We start from the raw sequence: 19,568 nt of genomic DNA on the forward strand, positions 1-19,568 counted from the left end.
GATTGGGAGAGACCAGTCTCTTCCTCACAGGAAAGATCCCTGTCCTCCACAGCCAGCACAGCTGCAGCCTCCTTTAATTCAGTGAGGGAAATGATGTTGGCTGTCCCTCCCCTTGTCTACGACCTTTCCCTTCTCTTTTGTGCCAGTTAAGCTTGTATGAAGATGAAAGAAAGGCATGCAATAAGAAAGGATGGAACAGAGGTGAGGTGAGATGCAAGTCCACTATGTCTCCCCAGAAGGACCAGAGGATGGAGTATGAACTACATGATGCTTGGAATGGGGGTAATGTGGAAGGATCCATGAGAGAATGAGTGTTCATATGTGTCCCCTACTAATGGATATATGAGGTTCCTGAAGAGAGTAGCCATTTGATGACATGATGCTATTATGAGAGTTTGATATTGGACGGAATTGAAGGATGACTTACCTACTTCCTGCACTGGATGACGTTTCAGATGTTTGCCAGCCTTGCTGACCTCCTGTTCAATGGCCTTCCAGGCCAAATAAGTGAGGCTGCTGTCCTTTCTGGAGCCTCCCTCAGTTAGTGGACAACCCTGTGTTCTTCTGATCAAGGCTTTGAGAGCCTGGTGGTTGAAGTTAGATGCAGCTGCCTTTTTGAGACTTTGGCCACCTTCTTGTGCATGGAAGACATCTCTGTGGGACTCCAGAAGATAGCTGGGCTGGAGAAAATGAGATTTATCTGTTTGACTGGAATTTAAATATAGCATCTGGACCTACGACCTCAAGTTGATAGCAGGTGGACAACCCTCCACCTGCCTCTTCATAATTTATTGAGTTTTCAAGCATGAAATTGGGTACAAGTTACCACCATTCCTTGCAGTGGGATGGGCGCCACCAAAACTTCCCACAACCACATTTAGTTCCACAAATTCCACTCATGGAATTATAGAATGAGGCTATTCAGCCCATCATTGCCTCATCTAGATAGTGTTAATCACTTTTTTTTTGCGTCTTTTATGTGGCTGAATTTAAAATCTCTGTGCACATATTTGTGCCAATTTACTGATGACTTGCATAGGTTCTATGGGCCTACAATTGAAAGAATTGAGAAACAAGCAACAACTAGAAATCAGGCGCTGTCTTCATTGTCTGGAGCACTGAAAAGCATTTCAATTTAGGAAACCGTGTGTGAAATGTACGGAAGGTTGGGTGATTTAAAACAATATGACAAAAGATCTGATTTTTTTTTCCCCCAATTGTGTAAAACGATAGGTTGAGTAGAATTAGTAACACATTCTGCGTTTCAATGAAACATCTTCCAGAGATGCAAGACAATTTAATAGACACAAAATAGGAGATTAGATGTGTCTTGTAAATGCACACAAATTGGCAACTTCTACAAATCCTTCATTTACTAGGAAAAATGAACCTGTAAAAATGTATATTGACTGTTGCAGCTGTCGCGTAGCACTGAATGTTTATATTTGCACATTGATTTTATTTTAAATATACAAAATCCTGGAGTAAATTCCCAAGTGCAAAGCTCTAATGGGTATAATTAAACCATGTTTATATCAGTGACTTACTTTAATGAAACAAGGACCACCCAGCTGTATTTTACCAAAGTACGCCATGGAAAAATTTGTATAAAAAAAGAGAGGCAACTACTTTATCCTGCTTATCATACGAGTCAGACAACAAACTCATGATTGAATTTCACTATATCTGGGCTGCCAGACAAATGGTCCAACAGCCAATTTTGGCTGTAGATAAGAGATAAATTATACAACAGCAGTCGGACACAACAGGAAAGATAGACTGCAATCTGGCAGCACATGTTATTGAGCATCTGAAACATATTATTTAAATATCTGTGTGATTTGGATTTTGGAAAACCCATACAGAATAGAACCCTCCTTCCTCCTGCTCCTCAATGGCAATCCTCAAAAGTCAAAGCACTGAGGATGCCAAGGATCATATTGGATCCAAATACCTGATTCCATTGATGGAATTCGGAAAGAGAGGAATCCTGGCCTCATCTTCATCTTTTCCCACTGTTAGCCATTGGGTTGTCAGATTCATGGACTAGTACATAAAGCTGATTCTAGTCTAATCCTGATACTGGGCTAGATCATACACCGCTTAAACTTGGATCAATCAACTTGCTGGGAGCTCATCATTTCCAGTTGAGGGGGGTAGGATGGTGAAGAGGCTGGGATGACATGGAGATAACATGCCAGAATTCTTAATATATCACCACTATCAAGTCCATAACAAGCTTGCCACATTTTGGCTTTTGATAGAATCATAAAAATGTATATTTATTGACTCAGGACAAATAAGGATGGATAATAAATGTGACCTTGTCAGCATCAGCCACATGCAGAGCCTAGAAATGAAAAGCCGCTGTTATAATTTATTGCTGCATTCAGTGGTTGATTGGCAGATACTAAATACAGTTTGCATGATGCTGCACCGCTGTATAGATTTTGTTGGAAATAATCAAATAAATCCATAACTGTTCTTGATGAAAGTTTCCAGTTTACTGTAAGTGACATGCCTTGTTGGCAGTACAACAGAATTAGATTGTACAATGCTTATTTTCAAAGCTTTCCCACCTGCTCCAGAGTTTATGGACTGATCAGTTATATTCTCAGCCTGACCTTGGAGAGGGGAGGGTGGGTGCCAGGGCGGGTTGGAAGAGAATAGTACACTGGTTTTCACTGCACTTTGAAACATTGTGCTGAACTTCATAATTCAGTGCGTTGCAACTCTAACAAAGGGTGTGAACGTTTATAACTCACCAGTGCACATTTCAAGTGGTTAAAAAGTATAAGATTTCATGTAAATTAATCAATTAGAGAATTCTTTTCTCCAGTTGTTTCTCACTGCGTCATGAATAAATGCTGAAAATGATGCTGTAACAAAGGTCCAAACCTTTGCTGGATAAAATGTGCATGTTCTATGTTGGTGTTTTTTCCATTTAGGAAACTGGAATGCTTCTGATACAATACACAAAAAAAACCCTAATCTATTTAAATTATTGCCAAACTTAATGAAAAATATCAACTTGGATCAAACATGTGCACTGGCATTGCAACTACTGTTCTTAATCCAACTAGCTTTTGCAGCAAGCCAAAACCCTTTATATTTGTTGACTAGAAGTTGAGTCACCCACTCTAGGAGAGAACTCCATGATCAACATAGGGTCAAAACTGCCTGCCAAAATTTATCATTCTAATTATTTACAGAACTGGGTTGATAGAAACTCCTCCTTTTTAGAAATGTATCCTTTGCAAAGAAAATTCTACACCACACTGTATTTTTTTTGCTCCCAAACTAGAGCAAATATGCAATGATATCCTCTAAAGAAACCTCTCTCTGCATACAGAATTTAGGTAGGCTCTGAAGAGAGGAAGAGAGAGAGTGGACAGGACAAAATTGTTTTACTTATTGTTGAATTCTAGAACCAGGGACATAGATTAGGGACATAGTAAGTGGCAGGAGGTGTAGAGGAGACATGAGGAAGAACTTTTTCATGCAGAGGGTAGTGGGTGCCTGGAATTCACTGCCAGAGTTGGTGATGGAAGGAAAGACCCTAAACTCTTTGAGTCATAGAGTCTTAGCGGTTTACAGCATGGAAACAGGCCCTTTGGCCCAACTTGTCCATGCCACACTTTTTTAAAAACCCCTAATCCCAATTGCCTACATTTGGCCCATATCCCTCTATACCCATCTTATCCATGTAACTATCTAAATGCTTTTTAAAAGACAAAACCGTACCTTCCTCGACAACCATCTCTGGCAGCTCGTTCCAGACACTCACCACCTTCTGTGTGAAAAAATTGCCCCTCTGGACACTTTTGTATATCTCCCCTCTCACCTATGCCCTCTGGTTTTAGACTCCCCTACTTTTGGGAAAAGATATTGACTATCTCACTGATCTGTGCCCCTCATTATTTTACAGACCTCTATAAGAACACCCCTCAGCCTCCTACACTCCAGAGAAAAAAGTCCCAGTCTATCCAGCCTCTCCTTATAACTCAAACCATCAAGTCCCAGTAGCATCATAGTAAACGTTTTTTAAAAGGTACTTGGATCTGCACCTTTGGTGCTATATACTACAGGGCTATGGGCTGGGGGCAAGAAGGTGAGATTAGAAAGGGCACCTGGGCACCTTGGATGGACAAGATGGACCAAATGGCCTTCATCTGTGCTATAGGTTTTCTATGGTTCTATAATATTAGAGAAGGATAAAACTATTTATACCACAACGTTTATTAGCAGCAATCAGGCCAACGTATACCTCAATCTTAGAACTTAATTTTTTAAAGTTTATAACATTCTCTAAGTTTGATTTCAGTTTCTGCTCAGTTGCTAACGCACTCCCTTCTGAATGTGAAGGCTGTGGGTTCAAACCGAGTTCAGGATGTAATGATGCAATATAGGCCAACTCTCCGAGTAGTGCTTTCCTCCAGAGGAGATGGTAGCTGAAGCCTTGCTTAGATGTTCCTCTGGCTCAGATAGGCATTGAATGTCTCACTTTGTCTCATGGGTTTCTAGTCCATGATCTCCCTCAGCCTAAGAGAAGTTTATTCTTCATTCACCTCAAAGCAGGTTGTGGAATTTTGCTGCAAAATGCAAGATTTGATGACGTAACGAAAGAAATTGCATTTCAAAGGAATTCACTGCTATGCACCATGAGAGGTATGATGGAGAACCTACTTTTATTCTGCCCTGTAGCTGTTCTCTGTACCACTGGTCGTGTTTATATTCAAATTGCAGCACTGCTACTGAAGACTGGGATGCTCTTGATATTGGCTCTGAAATATAATGCAGCATTGACCAACAGTATCAAGGAGTGTGATGTCTTTTAGCAATAAAAGCAGTGCCACATAAATCAGTAGCTGTTCTAAGGGAAAATAGAAACCATCACCTTGAAATTTGAGGGTTTTTTAAATTGGCTCACAGGATGTGAGTGTCAATGGCAGAGTATTTATTGTACATCTCGAATCAAAGCTGGTGGTGGGCCAAGTTCTTGAACCACTACCTGGTGTATGTACACCTATAGTGCTGTTAGGAAGGGAGTTCCATGATTTTGATCCAGTGACAGTGAAGGTGTGGCAATGTAGTTCCAAATCAGAATGGTGAGTGGCTTGAAAAGGAACTTGAAAAGGAAAAGCTGCTGGTATTCCAATGCATCTGCTGCTCTTCTCCCTCTGGGTGGTAGAGGTCACAGATTTGGAAGGTGCTGTTGAAGGAGTCTTGGTGAGTTGCTGCAATGCATCTTGTAGATGGTAAACACTGTCACCACTGTGCATGAGTGGCGATGGAAATGAATGTTTAAGGTGGGATGCTACCCAGCTTCTTGAGTGTTGTTGGAGTTGTACTCGTCGAGTAAGTGAATCATATTTTATTGTACACCTGACTTGAGTTTTGTAGATGGTGGATCGTCTTGGTGAATCAGGAGGTGAGTTATTCACCTCAATTCGCAGTCTCTGACCTCTTGTTGCCTTAGTTTGGCTGGCCTAGTTAAATTTCTATTCAATGGTAACCCTCAAGATGTTGATACTGGGGATTGATTCAGAAATGGTAATACCATTCAGTGTCAAAGGGAAATATTGGATTTCCTCTTGTTCTCATTGCCTGGCACTTGTGTGGCAGAAATGTTACTTGCCGCTTATCAGCCAAAGCCTGAATGACTACTGTTTAGGTCTTGTTCCACATTGGCACTGACCTCTTCAATATCAAAGGAATTAAGAACAGTACTAAACACAATCAGTTGTGGCCAGAATTTTTCTATTCCTCTCACCATTATCATTATTTCCCCTTCAGTCCTGTGCATCTTTAATTCCAATTACCTCCACATTTCACCACCTGCTCATTCTAATCACCTTCCCTACGTCTTCACCACTGACGGCTCACTGAAGCTGCATTTGCTCCTTTTGTTTCCTTTTTCACCACAAACATGCCATTAATTTCTTATACCTATTGAATGGGCAGTAAAAAATTGTCCTCCTTACTGATTTTTACCCCATTGCTCATCATCTCTTGGCACCATCATCTCATTTACCTATTGCTCCCTGTGCATTCTTCCCTCACCTCTTTCTGCTTTGCTGCTCTGTGTCCTCTATCCCCCTCATGTGTCCCTCACCAAATGTGGTCACCATCTCCTCCTCATCAGAATCCCATTATCCCACTTGGATATTGTGAAGCCAGAGAAAAGGCAAAGGTCAAGTTGGGATGGATGGGGAAATGTAGAAAGGGGCAGGAGAGGGTGAAGAAAGGAGGAGGGACAAATAGAAGTTGAAAAGTGTAGCGGTAAGGAAATGTGAAAAGAGAAAGAAAAGAGGAAAACAGAAAAGGAGGAGAGAGGCGGAATGGAAGATGAGGAGGGAGAAAGTAAGATGGAGGGATGGAGAAGAGTATTGAAGTGAGATAGATGGGGACAAGGGACTAAAGGTGGACAAAACATTATTGCAAGGTCAGGAAGAGTCGGCACCTCTATTTGCTGGGGTGAGGCAATGTGATGGAAGTGTGGGTGGAGGAGGGGTGGTAACCCTTTACATCACTAGTCATTATATTTACTCCAGTAAGGGTATGGGCAGATACTTTGATTCCTGTCAGTATCCAGATTTTTTTCTTTGTTCACATGATGGATTTAGAATTCCTTTAATGGATTTGGAGGGAGGTTGAGAGTTTCCTCTAGAGACAACATTTACTGTAATAGGAGTGGGATGGGGGAGGAGTTAAACCCTAAAATAGATATTTGTTCTGGGATCTTATTTCACTGCAGACTCAGTACTCAGTTGTACATTTAAAATGACTTTGGGTAGATTATGCATGCATTTCATGCTAAAAATTGTTTGAACTTCTCTTTACAGTTTTTACTCTATCAATTTTGGTTGAAGGAATAATGGAATCACTGGTTCAATGGTTAAATTAAAATTTGAGTTTTTGTGAATGGCTTTGTAGCCAGGATTGGAATGCTGGCAATTTGAGACTTAAAAAAGGCAGGGGTAAGTTTATTAAACATTAATTAGCCGCATAACTCACCTTTACTAAGATGGCGACAGTGCAGAGCCTGCTCACAGAGCCCTCAGTGTCCACAGCATGTGACTGCAGCTTCACAAGCTGTCACATACATGGGGAAGTCTGTACCTTTTTAAGGTTTGATTACCTGTAAAGACTCACATTCCAACCATTATCTTGTATATGGAGTTTGTGTTTGTATAGTCCCTGTTTGTGAACACAAATCCTCATTCACCTGATGAAGGAGCAGTGCTCCGAAAGCTTGTGCTGCCAAATAAACCTGTTAGATTTTAATCTGATGTTGTGAATATTCTTACATGCTTAAGAAGTAAGAACTACTTTGTGATGTGGAGCCGCCAGCTCCACATCACAAAGTAGATTTAACAGTTGTGGACTCTGTTAGCATGGAGACACTGTTAACATTGTTTGAAGGAAACATGATGGGCCATGTGATATTTGGCACCATAATCAATTTGTGGACCTATTCTGAGGCATATTGTGGTGGGGCAAAAACCAAAAAAAATTGCAATCTCTTGTGTGACAGCCAGACTGAATCATAGAATCCCTACAGTGCAGAAGGAGGCCATTCAGCCCATCGAGCCTGCACCGAGAACAATCCCATCCATGTAACCCCATGTATTTACACTGCTAATCCCTGACACTGAGGCAATCTAGCATGGCTAATCCACCTAACCTGCACATCCTTAGAATTGTGGGAGGAAACCGGAGACCCCAGAGGAGACTCCCGCAGACATGGGGAGAATGTGCAAACCCCACACAGTCACCCGAGGCCAGAATTGAACCTGGTCTCTGACGCTGTGAGGCATGTAGTGCTATACAAACATCATTTGCCAATAGAAATAACAGCATGACTTCTCCCAGAAATAGGGAAAGCCCAATCTCGAGAAACTTCAAAGTTGCAATGAGGAACTTTACACACATACTCGTTGCAAGCTTGTGCATGTGGAGTTGTTCAGTTGTTGCTCCAAGTTGCATCCCACAATGTAAACAAGTCAGATTCTAAAGCATTGAGTGCCTACAATATAAAATGGCATATAGTTACAGAAATACAAATGCCAACCAGATATTTTAAAATTAGTGTTGCATAAAAATACGGTTTTGTTGGTAATTGAAACGTAAGTGTTTATTTAGGCAGAATTTAAGTGTGTTACAGCTTAGAGGCAATGACACATTAATGCTTCGTTTGATCTCTGAGGGAAAGGTAGCAGAACAAGATTGAGTAGTAACATTGGGCGAGAAAGAACTCATGGCAATTTAGGATTTTGGATGAGGAATAACACTGCAAATTATAATAATGGATTACTTAAAAGCTTGAGAATTAGTTAGTTGATGTGTCTTAGTAAATTCAATATTTTGACTACTTTAAGTGTAATTGTAACCTATACTGCAACTACAGCAAAATAGCCAGGCTAAATTACCTTTATTTTGCTTGGCTCCAGACTCTCTGAATCTTCAGCCAGAAGAGACCTCTGCGCAAAGCTGAATACACACTTGCAGAGCTTTCTCCAAACAGTCAAAAATGTAAATATTTCCAGAGTAGATAAGAGAATATTACAGCTCTTTGAGCATTTAAATTGAGGGCAAGTAGGCCTTGTTCACATCTGGTTCACATCTTGTGAACCAGTTGTGGGGTCATACTAGATTGAAGGTCCAACGTGGTGTCAAACCAAAGCAGTGCGAGTGTAACAAATCCGAGGCTTCTTGCTACCCTAGGCCCTAGAGTTAGGTGAGATCAGGCCCTGATTTTGGGTTTACACTGTCAGGTTAGAGGTGTCAAAGAAAGGAATAGTTTTACATAAACTATATCCTTAAAGTCTGAATGCATCCTAATAAGTTTAAATCCATAAGAAGGTACAAGCAGAAAGAAAACATACATAAATTCATGGAGAAAAATGATTAATGGTGCCTTAATGATGCACCAAGTCATTTGCAAGCAGAGGATCTTCGAGCATGTAGTGGTGTCAAAAACCAGAGTTAGATTTGAGTCCTTTTGTGACCTCCCAGGATATGAATATTCTATTGATATGTGATGTGCAAGGGTAACCAACTAAACAGCTGTATCCCTGGGTGGAGTGTTGATTTTTAGCAGCCACAATGTCCTCACATCATGTACAATGGTACCTCTCTGTGCAACCATGCTGAAAAACAGGAGTTATACCGTAGCTTGCAATTTAGAGTTTGGGTTTGAAATCCCCACTCTATGAAATGAACTGATTCCAGAGTGTAATGATGAATTCCTATAATGATATAGATTATACAAAGAACGGTGGGTTAGAGGAAATGAATCATTCAGAAGCACATTCTGTGGCTTATTGCCTGAAAACACAATGTTTCCTCATTTATCAGTATTTTACTATCTAATATTATAAGACTATCAGTCTTGAAGAAGAATCTGGCATATTTGTAGCAATGATTTTGAACCTCAATTGCTTCCATCTATCAATATGTGCACTTTTGTGTTGTGATAGCAAATATTAGATTCAAAGGCTGCAAAAACATTCTTAAAAATGTGTTGAACTGGGCACCCATTTCCTCCCCCCGCCCCCCAATTGTGGTTACCAAACATTTGAAATCGTAGCAGCATCACTAATATATTGAGAGCCTGGGGCTAGTGTGAATTTCTAGCGCCTTACATGAGGCAGGTGAAAGGCATCGGTATTCTGGAATCAAACCCACGTTAGTTGAGTGCACTAAACAGAGTGAGACATCGACTGTAATTGAGGACTGCTCCATCCTGTTATAGATTTGGGCCTTATTTTCAAAGAATAGACCCAGACTTCAATAGGTCATTTTTACGTAAGGCCGAAAAGAGTGAAGTCCTCAATTTCCTGTGAATATTTTCAGTGAGCTCTGTCAAATTCACAGCGGTAACACCTTTTTTAAAAAAAACAAAAGCATAAAGATATTTCACTTGAATACCTCATTGCCATGGTAACTTTCAAAATCTGTATGCAGGCTGATATTCTGGAAGTGTTGAATACAACAAAGGAAACATAATGATTCAAGTACAATTTCTGTACTGAAGCTATTCTGCACAAAATCAGGAATGGGGGATTGGTTAGTTTTTTTTTATATCACCATAGATTCTCAATGCTCACGACTGCAAAACTAAGCATTCATAAATACAGTAAGGAAACCGAGTAAGCAGTATAGATGTGAACAGGAAGGCTATAGAAATATGGCTAGCTGATGACGGATTAAAAATTTACTAAGGAGTCAGTAGTGTCAATGAGATGCTGTATGACTTGGGTATAAAATGGAATATTTAATCTTTAAAATGAACAATTTTAAATCAGATTGCAGCAAAACAAACGTTTTTAGCCAGTATGTATTGTTAGTCACTAATCTGAAACTATTACTACAGGAAATGGAATAACATTATATAGCAATATATAGGTTGGAAAAACTATCTTATTTGACCTCAGTCTGTTCTGGAAATACATACTTCTTGCACTTTCTTTAGATGACCATTTGTGAATTGTTTTTTGTACAGTTTCCAGAGTTATTTAAATGCCTTCAGAAAATAAAATGATGCTACTATTAAAGCAGCTCCCATCAGCTCTTTTCTAAATCTGTATCTATCTGCAATTCCTTGAGGGAAGTGGGATGGGGGGGTGGGTTGCTTTTCGCCCTAGTTAGTACATTGTGACTAATGTGAGCTGCAATCTGAAGGATGAACAAGCAGAGAATGGAAAAAGGCAAAGCCTCACTGAAATATAAAGAATGGAAAACCATAATAATAAGCCTTTTTTTTCTCAAAGCTAATTTACTAAATCCCAACTGCAGCCAGTCCATTTAAGAAGGTGGCTGCTGATTGGTGCCTGGAAGACGTGGGTACATAAAAAAAAAACCTCCAGCCGTTCTATTTAACACGTCCATGCAGAGGCTGCTTGGGGAGGTCTTTTATTTTCTTGCATTGATTCTCAGCCTGTATTTGTCTACTCCCTGTGGAATCAAAATTCTGTTGGAATGTTTTTGGAATTTCAACTGGGTCTGCACTCACAACAGTAGGTGGCAGTCTGCCCCATCATTTAACATGATGAGCAATGTAGTTAAAAATCATCTTATACCTTTTGATGCAGTTGTGTTTGCTGAAGAATTTTTCTCAGGTCACTCAAAAGACAGTTTCCACCAATCAACCCTAGTAATGGCCTGAATGGTTTTAAACTGTTGTGTTGCTATTAACATTGCATGTCTGTCTCGTACCACCTCGTCAATTGAGAAATTATTTAAATCAATTCAAGGGTTCAATATTTTGTTCCTATTCATTGGAACCATTAAACGTGGCTTCAAGAGGCAACTCAACTTTAGCAGAGGAGAAATTGGACCATATGTTAGAAGTCAGGTAAGATGAGCATCGAATCACCAAGGGGGGAGATAAGCAAACTAGGAAGGCAGGCTCGTTCCTTAAATTTAAGTAAAATTTGCTTTTCAGTTAGCTTTTATCTTGTTGGTGTTCAATATTCTTAATCAAACCTTTCCACTGCCAATTTTCATACAATGGTCAGTGCATTGTTTAATAGCTTTATGTGTGTGTATTAGGTAGAATTACAGCTTTGTATAAATCTAACCATTTATTGGTTAGTGAACAGCACCTTTAGTTACAGGGTGGCAGCTGATCTTTCAGTTAATGTGATTCCTTGCTCTGTTCATAACTCTCCTTGGTGGGTAGCACAGTGGTTGACACTGCTGCTTCACAGTGCCAGGGACCTGGATGATTCCCAGCTGGGGTCAGTGTGTGTGTAGAGTCTGCACGTTCTCTCCGTATTTGCGTGCGTATCCAGTTTCCTCCTACAGTCGGAAAGACGTGCTGGTTAGGTGAATTGGCCATCCTAAATTCTCTGTCAGTGTACCCGAACAGGTGCCAGAGTGTGGTGACTAGGGAATTTTCACAGTAACTTCATTGCATAAACCTACTTGCAACTAATAAATAAACTTTAACCTTACTCCAAGCTTCAATTGTTCATAACTTGTATCTTGCTTATATAAAGTAACTAAGCTAAGAAAACACACACAAATACATATCTATAGAAAATAAATTCTTTCAGATGTGCTTGTGAATAGCAATTATTCATAATTTTTTTCAATATCTATATCTCAATATCATAAACTTTCAAACTATGAAAGTGTTTGTGATCAAGTTTTTGTTTGATTCTATAGTAAGGTTGTGACTTGGACTTCATTTAAAGGGTGTGCAAATGGCAATGGGAAAATGACTATTGTCAGGATACTGACCCTTTCACTCCATCTTTACACATCCTGGACTGATCAGATTCAATTACAATCAGTCAAATCATTCATTTGCTGCCAGAATAAATATCAGACAAAGGCAGGGAAGGGGGAAAAAGGCATCCGGTAGGAAAACAAAATTTCAGAATACCATGCCAATATTAGCAGGGGTGGGACATCTGAATTTTCACTTTTTAATAGTTAAGGAAATGGATTGTAATGTATAAATGTGTTCAGCTGGATGACTGATGGGGAAAAGCACAAGTGGATATTTATTGTGAAAATTGGAGAGGCACATTCTCCATTTTAACTTAAGGATCAGTTCCAATTTGGCCTGCAGTGCTGAGAGGAAATAGATGGTTTTGTCTGAAGTGGGAGGCATAAATATTAGTAAATACAAGGTGTTGGGAAAGAAAGAGATTGGTAGCTGAGTAATTAGAACAGCACCTCCAGATTCCTGTGGTCAAAGATTTGAATTCTAAACTCTGCATTCTGACCTGGTGTTTTTAAACGATCAGCCTGAAAGTTGTTGGTGGATAGTTGCGGGGGGCGGGGGGGGCAAACTGTTCAATATTAGGAAGCATCAAAGTGCCTTTTCTCCTGCTGTAGTATGATAGGTTTCATGAAATACATGGTACAATTCCACTTTCATTTAGAAATCCCCTCATAATCAGATACTGATAACCTGAATATTTTATGCACACATTTCCTTTTGTTCAAATATCCAAATTATCATGCCATAAAATAGCATTGCTCATAGAGAATGCGGCAAACTGAATGCAAAGGTAATCTTCCCTTATGTAGAGAATTGGGTAAGAATTTGATCCACTGATTTCTTCCCTTTGAACACAGGCCACAATCTGATATATAATTTACTCAATTTAGTTTATTTGTGAAATTAGGAACAACTGAATTTAAAAAAAATCTTTTGAAAGCTTATCAGCTTTAGACAGAAATGTGGGGTTGACATTACAATCAAATCAACCATGGTCTTATAGGATGGCGGAGCAGGCTTGAAGGACCAAGTGGCCTAATCCTGCTCTGAATTCAAAATGTTCATATTTCTGTCCAACTCTCCAAATAATGAAGCAAAAGTAATTACTGGCACATGCAAATCATTGTTAATCAACTTCGACCAACTGCATCTCAAATCTGACAGTAGCCAGCTGTGACAGTAGAGAAATGGTCACATTCCATGGAGCATTTGATGATTATTTTCTTCACCTAAGAGTTAATTGTAGAATTATTTTCATCACTTCTGTCACAGTCCTCTTCAATCATAATTTTTTTGAAGATACTGTGCCAGATACTGCATACAAAACACAAAATATTGCCGCCGCTGGGCATTTAATGGTTCTGACATTCATTAGACTTGCTCTTGTTTAATTGTTAAAAATATTTGTATGGTATGTTGTTGAATGTGCAAGTTGATATTGTCACATTGACTGGTTCAGCTAGTTTCTCTCAATCAGCTTGAAGGATTGTGAATTACTAGCACAAGGACTGAGAGAGTTTTTGAGACAGTCAAGGTTCTTTAGTGACCTGTTCACTTAAAATTACTCTTTTATGAATGCCTTTCATGAATGGGATAATTAATTTTGATGGCTCTACATACCAGGATGAGTTGGCTTATAATGTTGTAGCCTTATTCCGTTTGTGGTTCATTCTGAATAGAAGAATTTCTGAGTTTCACAAGAGGCTGTGATTGTTCATATTTTCAAAGGGTATTTGCTTGACTTTCAGTTCTGTCTGAAGTCAATAATGCCAAAGTGATGTGATATGTTGTCAGCCATCTTAAAAATGGTTGTGTCCATTAAAAATATTTAGTTTTAAAATTTGTACTATCTTCATACCTGTGCTGGGCATAAATAGTATGCATTCATCCACAAGGCCATCCCACTGGCCTGATCCCAACAAATCCATTTGTTTATTTTGCACATACAAAAAAGGGGAAAAAAAGGGTTGGAGGAAAATATCTTACATAGAGTGCACATTAAAGACTCATTTACTCACTCATTTCCAAATCTCTTTATTGGTCAATTGAACATACTAAAATGTTCTTACAGTAGCACTGCAAGGTTTGTTCATTTTTAATGACTGTAAGAATGAGACTGGTTTCATCCATGTATCCTGCTTGATTCAGGAAATGCTGCCAAGACATGAAGTATCAGTGGTCATGCAACGTGAAGTACAGAAAGCCTATCTGAACTTTTATTGTAAAGCACTATACCCTGTCGGTTGACTTTAAGTTTTTAGTGCAAATTTACCATGAGTGTTCTGATGTTTCAAGCAGTACAGTACCTGCCATGGGCTCGTGCAGCTCACTGAGTTTCTATTACAATACAGACTATAACCAATCACCACATGAAGATCAGGCCATAGCCTGCAATCAGAACTGTCTGCATCTATGGGGGAAATATAACTCAAAGTCAAGTAGCTAGAATTCAAAATTAAACCACTGCTCTCTGAACAGGGACATCTTTGAGTATTCTCAGTTTTGTCTTTGATGAATAGTTTCGTTACATTGAATTGCAAATAATTTGGATTGAAATACCAGTCTCAGGAACAGTGATGACTATTGCAATAGGATGTGCTTTCGTAGTTGTTGCATAGAAGAGAATTATTCTCTACACTTAATACGTTATAACACCTGACTAAGCAAGTGCAAGCAGAAAGGACATAAACATCTTTTGAATGTTTCATGTAAAAATGTTGTAACAATGGAAATTGAAACAGCATTTTGTTTTATTCCTTCATGGAAATATGGGCATCAGTGGCATCATTCTCCATATTCAATCCCTTTGAGAAGTTCGTGGTGAGGTGCCTTCTCAAACTGCTGAAGTCCCTGTGGTGTATGTACACCTATAACGCTATTAGGAAGGGAATTCTAGGATTTTTGACCCAGAGACAGTGAAAGAAAAAATCTAAGTCAGGATATTGAGTGGCTTAGAGGGGAATTTACAGGTGATTGTATTCCTACGTGTCGATTGCCTTTGTTTTACTAGCTGGTGGAGGTTGTAGGCATGTTTTCAAAGAAACCTTAACAAGTTACTGCAGTGCTGTAACTGTGTGCTGATGGTGACAGAGGGTTGAATGTTCAAGTGGTGGATGGGATATAATTTAATGAACTGCTTTGTCTTGGAGCTGGATTCATCCAGGTAACTAAGGAGTATAAGATCACATCTCTGACTTGTAGATGGTGAACAGGCTTTGGGAAGTTAGGCTCCTGTTTGTCTACTCTGTATTGGCAACAGCTCCTAATATAAATCTGTTGTTATCTTGAATGTGTGCAAACACATTTTTTTTCCATTTTTTGTTTAAAACCCACAGAAGGGGACTAATACCCATACTAATAATTATGAAGGGAAATAGTAGCCATATTAATGATTGTGTCCAACGAAAGGGTTAACAGACAAATCACAAAGCCTACAATGCTTAATTGCAGAATTCTAAGCTTTTGGCCCATTCATGTAGCCACAGTATTTATATGGCTGGTCCAGTTCAATTTCTGGTCAATGGTAATCAATAGAATGTTGATAATGGAGATTTGGTGATAGAAATACCATTGAACATTGAGGAGCATTGGTTAGATTTATCGTCGGATACTTGTGAAGTGCAAACGCTGAACATTTTGCAGGTATATAGCATGGACTAAGAAGGTGTGAATGCAACTAAGCTGCAATTTTGCATTAATAATAATAATTAATAAATTTGCATTAATCAGTGAACATTGCCACATCTGACCTTATGATTGAGGGAAGCAGGACACTATCCTGAGGAATTCCTGCAATATCAAACAATCACAACCATCTTCCTTTGTACCAGGTATGACTCCAATTAGTGGAGAGTTGATTACTATTAACTTCAATTTTATTAGAGCTTCTTGATGCCACACAAAATATTGCTGCTGATGACTGACAGCATCTTGCAGACGCCCAGTTTTGGGTCTTTAGCTTTGTTCTAAATCTACCCCATTTTAGTATGACGGTAGTGTCGCACATCACAATGCAATCATTTGGCAATTTCTCATTAAACCATCATGGGGAGACAATAACATAGTGACCATAGCATTGCGCTAGTAATCCAGAGACCCAGGCTAATACTGTTTGGATGTGTATTCAAATCCCACAGTGGCAACTGGTGGAATTTAAATTCAATTAATAAAATCTGAAAGTGAAAGCTCGGCTCAGTAATGATGACATAAAACCTTCATTGACTGTCATAAACGTCCATCTCGTTCACTAATGGCCTTGAAGGAAGGAAGTCTGCCATGCTTACCTGGTCTGGCCTACGTGAGTTCAAATCCAGAGCAATATGGTTGATTCTTAATTGTGCTCTAAAATAGCCCAGGAAGCCACTCAATTCAAGGGCAATTAGGAATGGAGAACAAATATTGGTCTTGCCAATGACATGAAAGAATTAAGATGCATCTGCGACAGGGAGAAGTCATGGTGAGAATGAAGTAGATTTTTCCTTTATGTTGGCTTTCTCATCACTTGGCACAGGCCAAGTCTTGACAGGTGTGGTGTACAGAACTCAGGTAACTGTATCTGTCATGGTGCTACTAAGCCACAGTTGGCTATGGACATTGTTCAAAGATTGAGAAGAACATGCAATTTAAAAACAAGGAAACTGTTTTTTCCTAATAATAGCATCACAGAAAAGTATCTTTGATGTAGTGCGGTTGCTTTGATCTCTGCTCCCCCTATCATTTACTTGCTCACTTGAAAAGAAAGAGACTGTCACAATTGCAGTACTGATGGGCATCAATTGTCACCTTCCCCACATGTCCAGCAAGATGTTCAAAATGTGAGTGAAGTCACTTTGATGCAGTCATTAAAGATGGCATATTTACCCAAAGTAGATTATCAAGGGGTTCAAAAAGTAGCACAGGCCCCCACATGCAGAAAGACAGATCAAATGTCATTAGCACCAGGTGTTAAAACTTTGCAATTTTTAAAGATCCATTGAAGCCAAAATTAACAGAATTTTTGATAAATTAATCAGCGAATATACTATTATGTGAAATAATGAATAGTGATAAAAAATACAATGGGGAAGTAAATATGAAGCACTGCATTATGTAAAATGTTTAACATTTATATAGATGGTCTCAACCCTTCAGAAAACACAAAGCAGCAAGGAGATAAAGATGATTTAAAAAAAAACAAAAAAAATGTTCCCAAAGAACTCAAGTGTTGGGGCTGATATATTAGCATGGCTAGAGGATTTGGTCAATAACAGGAAACACAAATTCACATTAGTAACAAGTGGAGAGCCACAGGGATCTGTGCTGGGACCTCCATTATTTATGATCACTGTTAACGACTTGGGTGAGGGGACCAACTGCACTTTGGCCGCATTTGCAGATGTAACTTACTTTCCTTCCTGTTCATGTGAAGATGATATAAAGAATCTGTAAAATAATAGATTGGTTAAGTGAATGGGCAAAAATCTGTCAGATGCAATACAATACAGCCTATATTACTGTTCCTATTTATGATTTTTTGATTAAATATACTAAACGCACAATGTTGTAGAGATAGCACCTTGTATCTAAATTTTGAATAAAGTTACAAGATTGAATATTAGATCCATCAGTCTGGAATTATAATTTCCCCTTTGCCTATATTGTAGTTGTGATTTACTATTGATGTCCAAGCTTTCTAAAATGCTAAATTAACTTAAATTTGGACAGCCAGATGTTTAGAATGTTAGACCTGAACCCCAGGTTACATTAGGAAGCCAGTCTCGAATCCAATATTTTTTCCTCTTTGGTATAAATGTAAGAATAGTATATTACTCTCTAGGATTTATTTCACTGACAAACTAGTTACATCAAAATAATATTAATTCATTATACATTTTAAATATAGCTCTAACAAATGAAGCAGTTTAATCATTAACAATTTAACAATATTTAACAAATGAAAAGAATCAATTTTACTTTCTAGCTTATAATTGTTCCAGTTCCAAAAGAAGCCACATTCATGAATAAATCAAATCCACTCCTAAATCAATAATTAGCAAACCCAGGCATACTTGCTAAAAATTATGTTAAGTATTAAAGTTTTCAGAGAGATTTTGTGGAGAAAGCATTCTCAGGAACAGCTTGCATGTAGTGTCTGACTTTTGCAGACCTCCAAATGTAACTTCCTAGTTTTTCCATTAGACATAGGGTCATGTGATGTGATTAATATGCAGAGCTATCAATCAACTTCTCAAGGAAGTCCATTTTGATTTTCGCATTTACAGTGGGAAGTATGCAACTTGGCAAGTTCAAATGCTTTCGGACAGTGTATCCCTCAAGGTGACATATGCAAGCCCCCTGTAATTTGATGTGAACCATCTTTCTGATGGGCATTGCAGAATGTAGTGCACATTGCAAATCAGGAGTCATGTTCCACCACTGTTGGTACTTGGCTTCTTAACTGAGGTTCTTTTTGAGGCTTCGGTGTAGGCACACAAGATTCAGGCTACATGTAAAATATACAATTTCTATGTTCAAACCCCTTTCTCCTCCCTCACATCCCTTCCTCAGCTCCTTGTTTAGAGACAACAGAACTGTTGTGTTCATATATAAAAATACTTTATTGATCATTGTGTTAGAAAAAAATATACTTGCGTAAGAAAATTGACAATGTGGCAATTAAACAAAATGTCATCATGCAGCTGGTAAAATGTTTAGTTATATATTGATGTGGTATCAAACTTTGTATTTATAACTTTTTTGTTAATAAACATTTTCCATTCAACTTTATACAATTTTACCAAAGTTTTATTTGAAACAAAACAAAATATTTAAATATGAAATTATACAAATGCTTTATTGAAACAGAACATTTAAACATGAGATTAATTATAAATGAATCAAGCCAGAAGAATACTAATGAGAAACACATTTAGATTTTCCAATGGCCCAAAACACAAACTCTCCTGTGCTCAACCTCGTACAATAAGGTATCCAAATCATAGTCTGAGAAGTTCCAACTTCTCACCTTCCCAATTACATTTTGTTTCCATATTCTTAATTAAAACATACAACACATATAAGCATACCACACAAAGTTACACAATATAATGCAGATTTAAATAGTAGGTGTTGTTTATACTACATCTGTGAAACTATGTTCGTTTATACATTAACACATCTTCAATCATTCAAAAAAATTACACTTTAATGAACCAATAACAATAGGATTTACTATTTAAAATAGCAAAAAAAGTTTTTAAAAAGTCTTCAAAATACCTTTTATAATAACTGGAAAATCCTTTTCTGTTTTCATTGTAAAACTGCCATTTCCAAGCTGGATCTCAGTGGGCAT

Source organism: Carcharhinus amblyrhynchos, chromosome 16, assembly GCF_965287045.1.
Source record: "Carcharhinus amblyrhynchos chromosome 16, sCarAmb.v2.hapA, whole genome shotgun sequence".
Classification (NCBI taxonomy): domain Eukaryota; kingdom Metazoa; phylum Chordata; class Chondrichthyes; order Carcharhiniformes; family Carcharhinidae; genus Carcharhinus; species Carcharhinus amblyrhynchos.